Source organism: Apus apus, chromosome 2, assembly GCF_020740795.1.
Source record: "Apus apus isolate bApuApu2 chromosome 2, bApuApu2.pri.cur, whole genome shotgun sequence".
Lineage (NCBI taxonomy): Eukaryota > Metazoa > Chordata > Aves > Apodiformes > Apodidae > Apus > Apus apus.
In genome coordinates, this window is record NC_067283.1 from 40,512,147 (window position 1) to 40,530,913 (window position 18,767).

General features: G+C 38.5%; 1 protein-coding gene across 1 annotated transcript in view; it reads left to right on the forward strand.

Moving 5' to 3' along the window:
• The window catches only part of CMC1 (C-X9-C motif containing 1), a 957,521-nt gene that overhangs the window by 256,030 nt on the left and 682,724 nt on the right, over window positions 1-18,767 (forward strand). The gene's annotated exons all lie outside the window — the stretch shown is intronic.

The following is an 18,767-nucleotide window of genomic DNA, read 5'->3' on the forward strand; positions in this document are numbered from 1 at the left end:
TATAGAGATATCTGAAATTAGCCGTTTTGCTCTTCCCTTCTGAACCCTACATACTTTCTTCCTGTCTGTGACACTCCACTTTGTGGTCTAGGCTCTTTCAAGGTTGCTAATAAATACCAGGAGCCCATGAAGAGAAATAAATAAAGAATAAATGAATAGGTCTAATTATGGTTGTGGTGGTGATAGCCTCTAGGTAAAACTGACTAATAATCTCACGTTACCAACCCCCAAAAGACCAGGGACAAAAATGAGCACAATCCAAGATGGCAGGACCCTACCTGTGCTTGGTTGACTCTGCATTGTCATAGTAGGCAACAGGTAGTTGCAATGCTGCATGAGTTGTTCTTATGTTCCTTCTTGTTTCGTAGCAAACTAATGTGAAGAAAAAACAGATATAACATTTCAGTTTTAATCTAACTAAAGAATGTTTTGATAGCTTACTTAGTGTTTTGAGCGTGTACAGCTGAAATGTCATGTAACTAGCTGGTTGCATTTATTACATCGCTTACAGACCAACCCTTCTTACAGATGAAAATCTATGTGTTTCCTCACAAATACCATCAACAGCCAGCCAAGACCACCTAATCATACATATCTGTGGGCTGGCTCATGGCATGAATGGCTGTCCTTGACCAATGAAATCATATTATGCTCTGGGAAGAACAACAGACCCCTGATAAGAGAATCCAAAACATCAGCAACTCAGTACATTAGATATGCTGAACTTGAGGAAAGGCAGAAGAGTACAGACCTCTGTTGAAACATGTGCTTTCAGTACCTCATCGGTCACTGCAGGAAAGATTTCTAATGCTTTGTTCCCCTTTGCATGGCATTACTCTTGCAGAAACTATACTCCTGCAAGGGCTTACTGAAGTTCAGTAAAAAATTCAGCAAGTAAAATAAAAACCTTTTCTATTTACCAGAACAAAGCCAGAAGCATTTACAGTGTGTAGGATTAAATCAGAGTAGCCTGGAAGCTGATGTGTAAGAAATCGGAGGAAGAAATTTAAAAATTGCAAGTTGACCAGCAGCTGCTTGTCATGATGGGTAGGAAGTTTTGGCAATTGTGACATCAATTTAATCAAAACTAAATAAGCATTTATAGCAATGAGAAAATATGTTCCTTAACTAGTTGTCTACTAGTATTACAAATTATAGTTTTCCCTCAGTTGTGGGTACACATCTCTTCTGCTTTGTTTTTTCTGTTCCCCTTCAGGGTCTCTTAAGACCTACCATTCAATATTTAAATATAAAAATCTTGTTTATTTCAGCTAGTATTAATGATCTCGTTTTTGCTCATATTTGCTAATAGACTAGAACTTCCTGCATGTGCCACAACAGAGACAATTTTCTTTCTTTTTTTTTTTTTGTGAAATGAGTAACATTAATTCTAATAATTTTCTGCATTAGAAGAGCTTTTCACAGGAGTATTATTTTTAAGTGCTGTTACCAGAATTACTCAGGAGATCTTAGAGGTTTAAATTAGTGATGTTTAAATTAATTAAAGCAAACAGCCTGTGAATTTTCTCATCTGGGTAAAGATTCAAGATCTTATTTGTGGGGGTTTTTTGTGTATATGTTTCCAGCAACAGGAAATTTAAAGAAAATCTGATTTAAATATTGTCTGTTGCATAGGAGATTACATTAACATTTCAATTAAAAGCTGCATGCAGACAGTTGCTTTTTTATCCTGAGGGTCCCTATATCTTAGTCTTGGGTGACTCGACATAGACCAGCTGCAATCAGTGGTACTGCAGTAACTTCCATGGGCAAGATTCTAGCCCAGATATATTTGGTAGTGAGAAAGGGGCATGGCAAGTTTGGACACCTGCCTTCTTTTCTGAATACTACCCTCATTGCACTGTGACTCCATGGAATAGGGCAGTGGAAGATGCACTTCATGGAGTAAACGCATGAGTGATGAGTCATTTGAAAGTTCATGCGCTAATTGAGCTTCTACTAACTGCAGCTGGACGGACTCAAGGCAAGAATGTAAAGTACTTCATCTATTTTGAAATATTAATTGATTTATCTAAAGTTGTCCATTGTGTCTGAGCACAACTGATATCAGCATTGTTGCAGTCTCTAGCTGATGAAGGACTTCTAGCTTGGTAGTGGACAAAGGCTGAGAGTCCCCACTGCAACATTTTTGTTGGGTAATAGACACAGTACCAACTGCTTCCTGTACTTAAGAGAAAAATCTGGCTCTAACAATAGCTACATAGTCCTCATCAAGGCCTGGATTTGAGGCATAATCCCACTGAGCCCTGTTACCCCCGCTCTTCCTTTCCATTTTGCTGGATGTAGACCAACCTTGACTTGAAGCAGCCATGCTCTGCTTACCTCAGAGCATTTGCTGGCAGACTGGGATCACAAACATGTTCTTGTCAGCTTGGGCCATGCTGGCCATGCAACAAGGCACACGTAGGCTCTTCTTCAAAGAGCCTGGAGCTTGGGCTGAGCTATGTCACGGGAGTTTAAGCTGCAGGTGCCAAGCAAGGAAAGTTTTCAGCTTAGACACAGACTCCTCTGGACCAGAGCCACGTTTGCCCAAACCCCTGCCTAGAGACCATGGCACACCACTACTGAACTGCTGGAAAGACCAACTCGCAAGACATCTCAGATAAATGGTCTTGCAAAAGCAGTAACTCACCAATAGCCTAGAGGGAGCCCCACGCCACGGCCCTTCAGCAGTGTTTGCGTTGTGGGACAGGCATGAGATCAAATGGACTTTGACTCAGGAGCAGCTAAGGAGGGATATGACTACAGATGAACTATGGATGGTGAGGGATAGCATACAAAATATTTCCAAACGTGAGCTCATGAAATTAGGTTCTGAAATGTGCAAAGTACCCTTCAGAAAAGAATCATTCCCATGGTGTAGGTCAAGTCAGCTGGAGCTGAAATTTATTTAAATGGCATGAGTTGTTTTTTGTTTTTTTTTCTCTCAATAAGCAACAGAGGGGTTAAAAATTTTACTTCAGGGAAACTGTTGGACTGACAGAGCCCACCCACTAAAACTAATTTAATAGAGATCCCAAAGGCTGTCCTGAATGAAATCAATTACAAGCTCTTCCTGAGTAAAGGTGTTGGACCCCTAGGATAGATAAATATGTAGTGAACATTTTCCATTCATAAGAAACCATTCCTCTGAAGACATTGTTTTTTGCTTGCTGATGGTGACATAACCATCTTTATTAATGTAGGTGGTGCAAACACCTTAAAAATAATACGGGAATGTTGAAGATGTTTGAGAGGATGATGAACTAGAAAGGGAGTGATCTGTTTTTATGCAATCCCACTGCTCTTCTACAAGGCAATTAGATTTCTCATCACAACTGTGTTAATGGTACGATTCTGTCAGTTTTCAAGTTCAGGTTTTTTGTGTTCTCTCTTACATGAGAAAAACAGCAGAGAGGATTTTCTTTATATAAAATATTATCTGCAGAAACAACAAAAAACCCCCCACCCATCACAGATTTACAGATGTGCTTATTCCTATGCAATATTTTTTAGGGGCTTGGCACTTCTAATGAATAAGAAAGGCAATTTTAACATATATCTCCACCTTTATTCCTTAGTGCATCTGTTTTATCAGCAATCATTACAATGGGGTAGACACATCTACAAACCTGAGAGGTGTTGTCAGAATTTGGAGGAATGAGCATGCAAGATGAAGTCAGAGCATTTGTTCCTTGACAGCTCAGGCGTGGTGGCAGCCAGATAGGGCTGGCAAAAAAATGAGAAGGCACTGTGGTTCCTCCTCACTGATCTGAAGCCTGCAAACAGATATAATTTCAAACAAATACTCTGAGCAGCATGGTTTCCTGGGAGGTTGGTGCAAGAATGAAGCATACTGATGCCTCCTCTGAAGGTTTCTGTTTCATGACCCCATTTTGATGACTGATTGTTTCTAACAATCACTCTTGGCAAACATTCTCACTCAGGGAACCTATTTATATCATAAATGAGAGGGTTTTTGGGGGGTTCAAACTGAATTTTATCTCCTTACTCCTACAGCTTTCAAAAAATAAAGTTTAATGCCTGAACTGCTACTGAATTGTTACATTTTACGTATATCAAGCAGGATAAAACCCTTTTGATATTGGTTTCTTTTTTTCAGGTTATTAACATATTTTAATTCATCTCTGTGGGCTTTTTTTCTATGTCTGAAAATATGCCTGATGTTTTGCAGAACTACTACAGGCTTAGCATCAGCCCATAAATTCTGACAATTCTGAGAGGATGAGTACTGGGGGCTTTTCGCTGTCAATTATTATTTCTATACTAGATGTATGAAAAAAGGAAAAGCACACAATGATTGAGGCAACCCTGAAAAAAATATTCTCTCAGTCATGTACATTTAAGATACAATATTGAATTTTAATTCTGAGCTTTGAGAATATATTATGAATATAGTGTATATTTGAGTATATATTATAAAAGATATTGTTGAAACAATGAATTGTCCTCAACCCACATCTTTTAAAATTAAATGTTCAATGCAATAATTTACTGAACATACAGAATGGAGATTGCAGCCACCAAGGTTAAGGATGAATATACCTCTCTTCTGTACAGCTTAGCCCAGAATACTATCAGGCAACTCACCTTATATTAGTGTTAAAAAATTCGCAATAATGTCACCACTGGAAAATAGTCATCTTGAAAACTCAATATTGGAAGCCCATCAATTTCTTCCCTCCTCACCCCTATTTTTTTTTTTTTCTGTGCTAGGAATGCAAGGTCAGTGAATTTAAATGTGGTAGATATGCAAGCTGTAATGTGTTTATGCTTTTGTAGGCTGCTATTATAATGATATGCAGAGAGAGGTATCCACCCTCAGCTGTCTTCTACACAGCATTTCCATGGAACATATGTGCTATAGTGTGCCATGATCAGTCTTTGGAAAAGAAAGATCCTAATATTCAGTTACAAAAAATTTTCAAGACCTTCTTCCTTCTCTGCTATAAACTTAAAAAGGTTGTTCAGGACTCCTCTTTCTGTAGCTGGTATCCCAGTATGTGTTCTATTTACAGTGCTATTTATAAATAGCAATACTGTCATTGAGAACCCTACCCGCAACAAGTTATTGTGGAGAAAAGAGTGAGGAAAGGCTGCATCTGCCCAATTCAGCCAGACCATGCATCTGCCAGTGAAGAAATATTATCAAATAGGACAGTGACCCAGCCAAAAATGGAGAGTTATGCCTATGCCACAAGTACATGACATAATGTTAACTAAGGTTGGTTGTTGTTAAATCACAGGTTTAGGTTTTGTCGTTTGGGATTTTGGGAATGAGTCTGTTCCTTCCACCCCTGGGCCAAGGCCAGTTCATGGATGCAGTTGGTAGCAAGGAGAGATCAACTGCCTGGACACCAGGCACCTTGCCACGCAGCTGCCTATGTGCCAGCACAGGTCTCCACACCATACATCTCCTGCCAGGTGATTCACTTGGGATCACTGAGGATAGAGACAAAGAGTCTACTAAATAGCAGCTCTTTTTTTTTATTTTTTTCTTTCTTCTGAAGTCCTGTCTCCAAATTATGCATGGCTGTTACTCAGACTCATGTTTTCAAAATACATCTCTACATGACCAGTTGCAAAAATAGGTTAACACACCTATCCTAATGTCAGTAATAAAAATGCAGAGGCCAGGCATAGAAAAAAGCTGCCCATAAATGCACATCCTGCAGCCCACCCTGCCTTAACGTTAAGGAGGAAAGTGCATGCAGAGCAGGATGCCTCCAACCTTAGCAAAGCTCGTGGCTGAGAGTAAGGTCTAAACCTACTACGGAGGATTTCAGCCAGCACCTCCCCTTATGAAGAGGGTACACTGTATCTCTGCTGGTCTCTCCAGGGACACTAGGACGTAGAAGTGAAGGACATCTCAAGTCCCAAACAGTTTAAGGCATACTAGGTTAAAGCTGGCCCCTTTGGTCCTGTCAGGAAGCTTATCAGAAACCAAGACAGGTTTTGGAGCACTGGTATAATGCATTTTCAATTGCTGCTCTACGCAAGAAAAGGGCTAAGCACTGCTTCAACTACACCAGCTGCCTGTGGCCCTGGTGGTGATGGGTGGCACTAACGACTAATAATAAATGGCTATTCTAGTTGCTATGAGATTAAGAAAAATAATCTTTTTGAACAGCAATTCTATGCCCCAGTCTGCTTCTTATAACTACTCTCATGATTGGATGATGATTAGCTAGTATTCCCAGGCATTATATTTAACATCCATTTACTCCCAGACTTGTATAACATAATCTTAATAAAAATAGATTTATTGGTTTGTTTATTCTTCTATCCCAATTAGGTAAACCTCAGAATTTTATAGGATATTGAGGACTTTGAAGCAGACTCTGAATAATAATGGCTAATCTGTGTTCATTGTAATATAACCTGGAAGAGCTGCAAATGACAGCCAAGCTCTGTTATCATCTTGGATAACATGAAAATTAAGGATTTCTTACAAGTAACTCCTCTCCATTACAGACCATTTTCATTTCCTAGTTAGTTCTCTTTCATATGATCAAAAATCTCATGAACTTCCACAGATGCAGAACAGCTATTCTTCATCCTGTGCTCACTTAGAGGGGAAGGCTCTCTGGACTATCCCAAGTATATATAATCAGGGCCAAAAAAGACCAAGGCTGACACAGGTAATTCCAAGTGTTCCTACACTTGCACTGATTGTACTGAAATGTAGGGGTTTAATATATGGTATATTCAAAAATAATATTACTGATCGGACTACAAACACTTTTGGGTGTATTATTGTTTATAATTATCAAGAAGTTCACAGAGAGCACAACACATTATGTATTAAATACTAGGATTCTCCATGACTGCAGTAGAAATAATCAAAATGCAATAATCCTTGTTAAACTGTGGTGCAGTGTCACTCTCTCAGCAGCCTTTTAGGGCTTCATGTCATGTAAGATACTATAGCATAAGGTATTGCATCCCAGCTCATACACTTGTCCCAAGTAAGTGTATCACAGAGTGAATGCTTCTGTATTCCATCTTTTGTCTAACAGTGTGTTTCTCTTGTGCCACCATTTCCTGGTTTTCCATCCCCAAGAAATGGAAATCAATATAGTTTCAGAGGCTAAATTTCACTAAAATCAGTGCCTGGAAAAATCTCAGGGATTACATCACCTATCTTATAAGCAGTGAAGTAGTAAGACATGGCAACTCAAGTGGTGTTTTTTCAAGAAAGTGACACATGGTAGTCCTGGGTTTTTTTGCATTCTTGCTGTTTTTGAAGTGTGTTAGACAACTCTAAAAATAGGTATGAATGTAATTGCCAGGCATTTGTAAAGGAGACCGTCTGTGAATGCCAAAGAGATTTCAAGGTAGATACATTTTGAAAAAGTTGAGCTGGAATGGTTCCTCTTCCTTCATCCCACGTGTTTAGGGGGATGCAAGAGCAAAGCGTGTGTCCACGCATGGTGCACTACAGCCCTGCCAGCAATCTGCAGTGAAAGGGACTGCAAGGTGTACAGCCAGCTGAAATGGTGCTGGTTCATCAAACATATGCTGCCACTTCCAATACAGAATTTTCCTCTAAAACACAAATACAGTGGTTTTATTCAATGCTTATGAAAACTACCAGTTGCGGATACTGGTATAGACTCTCCTAGCTTTCCTGAAGTCAATAGAACTAAGGGAATTTTACAGTTCTCTATTTGTTCCAAAGTAGGGGAAGAAAATGTGCAGCCTTGCTACCTTCTTATGCTCCAACATGATCCTGATCTTGAAAAGTCACCACCACATTCTAGAAGGGCAAGCAAAATGCTTACCTTGTCTCTCTGTGCCTGCTGTCCCCATGGACAAGGAGTCCCTGATGATTTAAGGGCAGCAAGCAGGACATGCTAGACTCTGAACATTAGTGAGAGCACAGGGTTGTTCGTAGTGGCTGTAGCTCATGTAGACAGAGCCACTTGAGCTTTAGTAGCTAGTCTGTAGTGCAAAGTCTGCCCAGGAATATTTTGGTAGTTAGCACATGCATACTTTGTAGTAGCCCCAAATGATGTAGTAGTTTGAAGGACTGCATAAACAAGCAACAGGTAAGCGTGGCTTATGAGAGGGTTATACGGTGTTCTTCACTATTCTGCTTTTGTTGAGACAGAGAAAATGACTGTGCAATAGCCCCAAGCTGTGACTGCTCATTTGCAATGTGGAGAAGCGGCCACTTAGAGCCCAGGCTGGTGATTCCCCCGTGAGGCCTGTTTGGTCACCTGGGACCCAGACCTACTCCAAATGAGCAGTATTGTGGTTAAGAGGTATATAGACTATCACCAGTTTCCCAAGTCATCCAGTCATTTGATTCAAAGCCTCTAAATTACAATTTTCAGTTGCAAGGCTGAAAGCATTACAGCTTCCAATATACTTCATTCTCAGTTCTGAAAATGTAGGGAATAACTGCCACCAAAAAAAGACAATGGAAAATGTATTTCTAGTAAAGTGTATGCAGCATTTCTTACATATATATTGCAAGAGTTTTCAAACTCCTCTTTCTTAAAATAATTTTAGACTTAATTAGTACTTTAGCAAATTTATTCTTTGAGATCTGTAATGATCTCTAATGAACATTAAAGAAACATTTAATTTTTTATGGAATTGTATCTTTCTCAATAACAATTACCTATACTTAAGTATGAGGCATATGTTTCTTTGATGTGTCTCAAAACACCTTACAAAAGAACACAGTGTGCAATTCATCATTTTACCCTGCCACGTCAGATGACTCACATTGTGATTGTTACTCAATCATCAAAATATATTTAAAATCAAATTCTACGGAATTTCCATTATTTACTGTGCTATCTCTGAACATTATTTTTACCCATTAGTATGTCAGCAAATATTGCAATACATTTTTTACCTAATTTGGTGAGGCAATCACCTCAAATTAAGAACTCTCATCTTTTTGTTTTGTTAGTTCTTAAAGGCAAAGATGCCTTGTATGATCCAAATACAGTTTGCAAAATCTGAAAACCACCACATGCATTTTTTGCTTGTCTTTGAGCCTGGCAATTGTTGAGATATTGAATTGTATTAAACTGTCCAAATAAACCATTACTGTTGTACTAGTGGTATTGTGTGCCAAATAGTAGCCCGGAGCAGAGCTGCTTGGCTCTGTTAAAGCCCTGAACTAATAATTTCATAATGGAAGGAACAATTCAAACTAAACTGTAAGAAGAATGGGAGGGCCTAGGCAGGCATCTCTCATGAAAATGAATACATTGTTTCATTAGGGTTCTGTGGTAACAGGGGCCACATTTTGACTCAACCCCAAAACCATGCACAATATTTGCTCACACAGCCTCTGCACAAGGAGATTCCTCAGCACATTCAGGAATTGCTGCCCAGTTCCTTCTTGCACATGAATGTAACAGACAGGAAGAAAGGAATAGAATGAAAATCACTCCTCGACTTTAGAGTGAAGAAAAGATTAAGGTCTCACTGCAGTTCTGTCTTGAAGGCTTAAATGGAAAAAAATTGCACACACCTGTCCCAGTCCTCTGCATCAGAGTGGATGCTATCGCTAAATCCAGGCCTGTTTTGCATGCCCAACAGGGAACAGTGGCATGCTGCTTAAAAAAATCTGCTTCTTTGTAGGTCAGGTACAGAAACATGTCTTGCCTCAGTGATGACTAAAAAGAACTACAAATTCAGTCTTTTTTTTTTTCCTCCAATATGTAGTTCCAGATGAATTAAAGGATTTCTTTCCAGTCTTTTTTTTTTACTGAATCATACTGTTTCTAAGATCATGATCTTCTGAGCTCATACATACACAGAGATCTTACTAGTCAAATATTTCCAACTACTTATCTTCCTCAGATTCATTTTTACACATCTTTTCATAATGCTTCTCTATGATCTAAAAAATATTTGTCCTAAAGTAGAAAACTGAAGTACAGCTGACTCTTTGCTTACCTGTTCTCCTTGACTTTGAAATTGATCTGCCCGTAGTTTTAGACAAATAATGTTGTATCATAAATGTCTCATTAGTATAAACAATTATGTAGCTGATGTTTTTTCTCCTGACACTGTAGCATCCACATGCAAGATACGTTGCTATTGTGCTCACGCTGCATTTCTGTAAGCACAAAAAATACATCATCACTGGACAATAATTTTGCCAGATGAAGGCTGTGACTTTGCCCTCTGAGGGCTGCCTGGAAGCAGATAATACTGTTGAATTAGACAGAAGCATTTACAATGAACCTCTTTTTAATTATCATGCATAACTCCAAGGAGCTTTTCAAAATGGTCCCTCTTTGAGTAATTTTAATATGTTTCTAAAAGATTTAAAGTTATAAAGGTCCACTGGCAGAATAGTATGTATGGCTATTTTTAAATGCTAGTGTAAAACCCAAGCTGCACAGCTTTGTCTGCATTCATATTTTATCAACCAGCCCATTTTAATGTCCTCACTTTTATATCTCTCATTCCCTTCCACTAAGTCCCTGCCCAGCTGCTTCCCAGAGACCATTTTAAAATTAATTCTAATGATTTTAGGCACTTTTAATATTATGGTCCCCACAAGACAGTTCTCTTAGTGAACCAAGTCGTTAGCTGGCAGTAGTGTTATTTGTAGACCTTGATTCATCATTTCCCCCAAGCTGACAAGAGTCAGGCCAAATCCTTAGTCTAATCCTGTTTATTTATTTACAATTTAAATGAATATGCTACAGGATAATTGGCTCCCTTAAAATATAATAGCAAAATAAAGAGGCTCTAATGTCCAGCTGCTTTTCAGAGTGGGAAACAACTTAGAAAACCTTAAGAGCAGGCTCATTCCCTGCAACCAGTAAAACCTAAACCCATGATGAATTTCTCTGGTCTATTGGGCATCTGGGGCAATTACTCCTCTCCAATTAATGGTTAGTTTTGACTAAGAGTTTCAAACACTCCACTGAACCTGAAAGAGTTCTTGGTAGACAACTGATTTTAAGAGGGGTCTAATGTTTATTCATGTTAAACATTGTCTAGATTACAGCCTTTGATGCTTTTCAGCACAATACTTTACAAGAACTCTAGTCAGAATTCATGCACTTAACTTGTTAAACAAGAACAAAAAGTCTGATTTTCTTGAAATACAGAAGAAAGAAGGCAATTATGCTTCAAATGTTTCTGCTTATTTTATTTTATTTTGTTTTGTTTTACAGTTGTTCTTGTGGATCACTATGCATCTATCAAGTGTCAGTAATTTCAGCTTTGGCCATTTGCATAAGATCAGTGCCTTGTAACAAAAAAATATCTCAGTGGGTTCTGGTTCTTTCATGGTGCTTCTCCATCCAGGTTGCACTGGCTAATCTTAATTCCCTGGATGGAGAAGCACCATGAAAGAACCAATGGTCCTGGGATGATGAGAATCATAAACACTGTTTTTTTAGAAAATGGGACAAGTATGACTTTCTACAAAGAAGCCCACTAAGGGATTTTTTTGTTACAAGGGAAAACAACATGATCCGTAGTAACATACATACATTATTCTCCATTGTGTGAGAAGCAGACTGATGAAGAGTAATTATGAGAATCACAGACTATGTTAAGTCTCTGTTAGCTTCTCTTCAGTTTAGTTTATGAGGGGAGAAAAATGCACATCTTCTTATGGTTTCGATCTTGGCCCTCTGTGACATCCTGCACCAAAGAACACTAATAACAATGGACATTTGATATCTTATATATGGGAAAAGAATTAAAACTTCACACATAGGAGATATACATACATGTTTTTTTCTCCTGGTGTAGCCACAGGTATCAAAAGTGTCACTCAGCAAAAGACTTAGGCACACAGTTAACTCTCAATCCTTTAAGAGGCTCAGCTGAAGTCAATGGCAGCACTCTTGGTGCATAACACTGAGCAGATGTATAAATACCTGCAGGATAAGCTAACTTCTTGGCTTCTCTTTCTATTAATGTAAAATACCATGTAAGTGTATGGCAAAATATACATGTTTAGTAAGTATGCACATTATCCCAATGAATTTTGCTAACAGTTTTCTGCATAACACTAATAGACATAATTTAAAAAAATTCAACTTAGAGCCTAAGCAATCGAGTGGATTTTTTTGAAAGGCTCAAGTTAACAGATCCTGGGTACCATTTGAGTTCTTTTAGAGCAATCAAGTTTTTTAAGTCCTCATGATATTGTACATAAAGTTGGGAGTATCTTCAATGTCTCAGATGTCCAAGTCTCAGATAGCTGGAATGATACCTGTTATGTTATCCGTTATCATTAGTCGTTTCTGGATTACTTTTTAAAGATCTCTTTTTCTTCTGTTTCAGGAAGATGATAAAACTGCCAAAGTTTCTCATTTTCTGCCCAGACACCCTGCAAGCTGCTTCTGGGAAAGTGCCAGTTGCTTCTTTTATGTCCCATCATAAACAATTATTCTTTATGCAAACTTTTTTTTTCTTTTTTTCTTTTTTTTTTTTTTTACATCTAGCTATTAAAAAATGGCAGCAAGAATTATACAATAAGGAATTTGTTTGGAAAACCTCATTCGCAGTCTTTACATACACTCAATGAGACAAGCCCATTTCTTAAATGAAACTGTGACTTAAGAGAAACCTGTGATAAATCTCAAATGAGAAGAGCATCTTGATGAGCTGAGACTATAATATGTCCTTTCCTCCTACTCTGCAGTAACAAAAAGTATCCACAGTTCTGTGATGATAGGCATTATATGAAGCTATACCTACTGTGCTCTTGTAGGCCAGCAGGTGCAAACATTTTTGGGATTTCTAATATCGTGGTTTATTCATTTTGTTTATTAATAATTTGCAGTGTCACACTATTCATTACATTTATTAGTGATTAATACAACACTCATTTTAGAAGTATATTACTCCAAAGCAGTAAGTCATGGAGGTATAATACATGTACATGTGTTTTCTGTCTTTTTTCACCAGTCTGAGTTAGCTTTCTTTCATACCTTTCCATTACTCTAGGTAAGAGGTTAAAAGCAAGTTATCACTACTTGTATTAGTCTATATAGAGGAACAGCTAATTTATGTTAATTCAGTGGTGGTTTTCTGGATAGAGCCACCTGCACCTTACAACCACACCAAAACACCGCAGTGCCTTTTTGAATGCTTTGCCAGGGAGGGTGTTTAATCTGTGACTTCTCTCACAGGCATGCTGAGCACCCTCACCTGTCACAAAGATGAAAGATCTCTCCTACTAAAGGCTTTTACCTCCAAGAAGTTCTTCCCACACATCCAGGCAAAGACGTGCAAGCAAATGGCAATATTTTGGGCTGGTGTCTTTTCTAATTTTGGTGGGAGTTGCTTTGGTTTTGAATTCTCCAGTACTGGAGACTGTTTAGTGCTAGTGTCTCATGGTGCAACTACCTGTATTCCTAGTAGCCCTGGAAAAGTAGGGGCTGTTACTGTGTTATGTTTCCTCACAACTTAAGGCCAAGAAGAGATCATCAGATTGTCTAGTCTGATGTCCTGTATATCAGAGGCTATTAACATTGTAGATGTACCTCAAGGCTAAGACAATTACTCATTAGCCCATAGTATTTTAGTCCTTGAGAAACCAAACTGTTATGTGTCAGGGGCAGTTCTTGAGATCTCTGAAACACCTGAGAACTGATTAAGCATGACATACCCAATCACTGAAACTATCCACGCAAAAATTCCACCATCCTTCCAATCTGAGCTAGAAAAATCCCTACTGGTCCTGGACTTGACTTCATTCAGACCAAAGCATCAGATGTCTAAGATAATTTTCTGCATTGGTTTATTCTCTTCCTGGCAACAGCAGAATAAATAATACATGCTTCAAGGGAAGGCAAAGACTTCTACTGCAGAATATATGAGGCCAAATATCCTCTGGGAGGAGTGGAGAAAGGGGTTCTTCCTTACTGCTGTAGGAGCCAACTGGGCCTCTCAAGTATGGGATTTGATTATACACGTTACCTTAATGCCAACATGCAAACATCTGAGCAGGCTGAGTGTAATTCAAGCTATCTTGTTTCAGCACGAAGGAAGAAGTTGCACAGATGCATCATTCTAATGGGTGTAGGGCTAAAGGGATCACCGGGGTACCTAGCCTGACATGACTCTTCTTCCGTCCTTGTTTGAGGCTGCTCTGTCCATTAGAAGTTCTCCCAGAAGCTACAGTAAAGTGTGTATTGAAGACAGACAGACAGTTTTTAGGACAAGATCAAGCAATGGTGAGTGCACCATCTCCCTTCGAAAGCTCTTACAGAGTTTAATTACCTTTACTGCTAGGAAATTGCATCTGATTTCAAGGTTGATTACATCTAACCTTAAACTTCCAGTCACTGGATTTAGTTGTGCTTTTGTCAGCAGGAGTGAAAAAGCTCACCACTGTCTGTTATCTTTTCCCTGTATCCTCTTAACCTTTCCTTGAGTAAGTAGAATATGCCCACCTCTTCAAGCCTCCCATCTCAAGACTTGTGCTTGACTCACAAAATATTTGGATTTTCTCCAATATTTTCTCATCTTAAAAGTGCAGACACCAAAACTGTGCTTAATATTTTGGAAACACACAAGGGGTGTGCTGGGTCCTTTCCACAACATTGCACTCAGATCTTATGTTTGGGGTGACTATCTGGGGTAATTGCTTTTTATCATTCCCTGAGTCTCTGCTCTTTGAGTCAGTGTCCATCCCTTACAAGCTTTTGGTTCCCAGAGGCATTGATTTGCATTGGACTACAGTAAAACGAATTTAGTGTGCTGCTTATTGGACAGCAGTCATTTAGCCAAATCAGATCGCTGCAGAAGTAATGCAACTTGTTTATTTACTGTGCTAAAACACACTGTGTCATATGCAAGTCTTTAAAGCAAAGATCTTATCTCATGGCCTGGAGTGCTGAAAAAAAATATAAAATAGCATTAGGTGAAGATTGATTCTGATTCTGTTGAGGAAGCTCCCCAAATTGAATGAAATGTCCTCATTAAAAGACTGCATTTTAAAATTTGTCAGGGAGATACTTCTTTAATCCTCTTAATGGGTGACCTGCTAAGTCCATGTAATGCAAGACTTGAAATCAAAATGTCATGTGGTATTAAGGTAACTGCCTTGCAGAAATCCAAGTATGTCCTATCAATACAGCTGCTTTTCTCATGCAGACCTGCAATATTTCATATCAATCTTCTAAATAACAAAAGAAGTTCCACAAAAAGTGCGTCTGAGAAGACCTAAGTTCCACTAACCTGTTTGGACTAGCATTAATTCTCCGGTTCTTTTTCCATACTCTTTTGTTCCATACTCTTTTGTAGCAGCCCAAAAGACCAATTTCAATTTATGGATAGCACGTAGCAGAAAAATATACTTCCCTATTTACATTTTTCTCTAAATCAGAGCTAGGTAGAGTATGAGCTGAACTAGTTGAGCTTATTTACAACTGCTATTTCTCTTTCAGACCTAAGGAATTATTGGCAGTCTAAGGATTTTCTGTTATTTAAAATAGAAACTCTCTTCTACAATACAGTGCAACTCTTTGCTATGTAGAAAAGGGAATATGTGCAAGGTCTTTCAAAATAACAGGACATTCCAAATACAGGAAAACAGAAGCTACTGGTACTTCTTGAAGACAGTGTTCAAAGCCTCATCCTCAAACCCTTGCGAGAGTAGCAGTGCTTAGAAATCAAGATGGTTTGCACATTGCTAGCACAGGGCTTAAGTAAGATTAAGAGACACAAAGGATTTGTGCTGGCCCTCTGCAAAGATGGCTTTTCTCCATTATTAATTTTATTGAGGCAAAACCTCATCACCTCCACTTGCAGTGGCAGTACCTGTGGGCTGAGGGGAGCGTGAAGACTGTTGGCACTATAAAGCTTAGAGATACAGCAGAAGCAGGTATTGAATTTAGGAACACGGCTACAGTGTGAACATTGTAGTTTGTGTTCATTTTAGTATTCCCAGGATGCAAAATTTCATGCTTTTTGCTGCTTTTGTGGCTAAAAGTAGACTACTGCTCTGGGCCCTGCATGTGCTCTGCCTTTCAATATGGAATAATCCCAAGGTGAATGTGCTGCTGACATGTCTTTGCACTGTTCTCTACCAAAAAAAATCACACTCTGGCCCATGAACAGCAGAAATATTCCCTCTCAACTCCTAAGCATATGTGCTAGAGGTCAGACCATTGTGAGATTTAGTTCTCTAAAGTACCTACATCTAGAAGATGAGTTTCATACCATTGCTGGCTGTGAATTGATCCTCTAGTAAAAGGAGTATTAGTTAATGGATAAGGAGAAGGTCACTCATTTTACCTCAGCACTGGAAAAAGTGGTATTTGCTGATTTTTGCTCAAAGCTATTAGTATCTGGGAGGCTTAAAGGAATAGCTGGTACCAGATGATTCTTTAATTTAGCTATTTAAATATTTTGTTAATGTTTATACATTTTTAAGGATCTAATTAAGTAAAGTCTTATTTGTATGAATAACCCTTACTCACAAATAGTCTCACTGAATTATGTAGGGTTTTTTGCATTAGAAAAACTAATTTGTGTAAGGGTTGGTAGTACTGGGCCTTTAAATATTTATCAACATGTATGAAAATTATTTTATGAGGTAAACTTAAAAACCATCTGGTATCACCTACTATCTTATGCTCCCTGATTTTCATAACCATGCATAAAACTCAAAAACTAATACCAGTTCCTTTCTTATCTGAGGGCAGTCAAATGACCTTATCCTTTAAACTCACACTCCTTCCTAACAAAGAACTATTCCCCTCAGTTCTACTTATCCTGTAAAATGGACATGCAATGCCAACAAGCCAAGGAGCAAATCTGCTAGTGGGTTTGCTCATGGAGCTAGGAAGTTCCTTCCACCTGTAATAACAACAACAACAATAACAACAACAACTGTAATATTTTTTTGTACTGCACACACAGGTAGCTGAAGGGGGGGACATGATATCAGCTGGTTTTCAGGTCTTAAAATTCTGTGCTATTTTTTAACAGCAAGTAGCTGTGTATCCCTTCAAAGTAAATTTCCCCAGAAAAAATACTTTTTTCTCCTTTTCAAAGATATACTGAACACCCATTAATTTCAACTGAAATTACAGATGCCTAGCTGTTCTCAGGAGTGAGTCTTTGAATACAAACCTGCAAACCAGCTTCTCATGTGCAGCTGGTCAAAAAACTTTTTATAACCTGCCATTTCAACAACAACAACAACAAAGTATTTCTGTCTTCTGTGAACTTTTTTTGTCTTCCTTAACACATGCAATCACACTTAAATCAATAGGATGAATAACATTATGGCTAATGTGGTTTTGCAAGCTAAGATCAGTCTTGCCTTATTGTTACGATATTTAACTACGCAAATGGTTCATTCCAAAAAGTACAACTACAGGTTGAATTGTAAAGGGAAATAATCGCATAGAAGACATGCATTTTTATCTCATCAAATTAACTTTTTTTTTTCCTTACTGTTCAGCTGAATGTAAAGCAGATATGCTAATATTTATTTTATTTCATTAAAAAAATATAAGAATTATCATCATCAGCAGGTCACTCCCAGGAGGTTTGTGATGCTTGTCCTAATGGTATACTGTCGGTATGAGCAATCAAGTACATCCATCCTAGGTGCTACACCCAGTTGTAAGATGCCTATAGACTGAACAGTGAAAATATAAACACAAGCTGAATTTGAAGAAATGGCTCCGGCATATTAGATTTTGGGTTCTCAGCAATGATTAATATTTTTCTACTGCCTTAAAATGAATCTGAGTCAGTTTCAGTTAGAGTAATTAAACTCACATGCCTGAAAATCATTTCCCATTGCAAATAATACAGGGCTGGCAGTCCAGTCATGGCTTCTTCTGCTCACTGGCTTTGTGACATGATCCAATACAGTGTAAACAGGAATGTGCTCATGTACTAAGTTTTTTTTTTTTTAACTGATTATGTCTTCAAAGCTGGGTTGAGTGAGTCAGTGTGAGGAATGTGCAAGGAGCTGACGAAAGTGATTGTTATCAAGTTTCTTCATATTTGTAATTTCCTTTTATACTAATAAGAATGCAAAATGATAGACATACATAAAAGTGTTCATAAGCCAATTTGCAAATATTCTTTGGAGAAGAAAAAAAGCAGGTTTTGATATAATACAAGGCCTGATCCTACGTTATCTTGCTAATAAGATTCAGACAGATTACTCAGGAAAGTATGTATTTACTTGGGCGGAGACTCCAAGGACTGATGCTTAAAGATGGAGAATGGCATTTAGCAGTGTATTGGTTGCATGTTTTTTCTTCTTTGCCCCCAAACCCCACCACCAATCTGTGGACATAGTGGTGGTCCTTCTGACCCATTAGTTTCTTTCTAACAATGAGCTATAATGAGATAAAACAGTTTTATACAATTAGAGGCAAAAAAAGCCCTGAGGAGATCAAAGCCAATTGATTTTCTGTTCCATGTAGCGTTTCAGGTGGCTTTCACCTTAAAGCAAACCAGCTACCAAGCTAAGATTAATCTTTCTAAAACCCTTCTACCCAGGTGCTCTCAACTTCAGACAGGCGATAGAATCCTTTGCTGCACAAGGTAAATAGAAGGTTCAGGTTGCAGAGCCAGAGCAGAAAAGTGCACAACAGAGAATGCATGTTTGAATGGGAGAGGTAACCAACTGGTGGTGCTCCTTCAAGCTGTATTGTAACAATCCATGCAACTGCTGCCAAGGCAGCACATTTCACAGACCCACCCCCCTGGCAAGCTTGATGGTAAACCCAAAGCAGGGTCTAAGTAACTGCTTCTATGCAAGGCCAAAG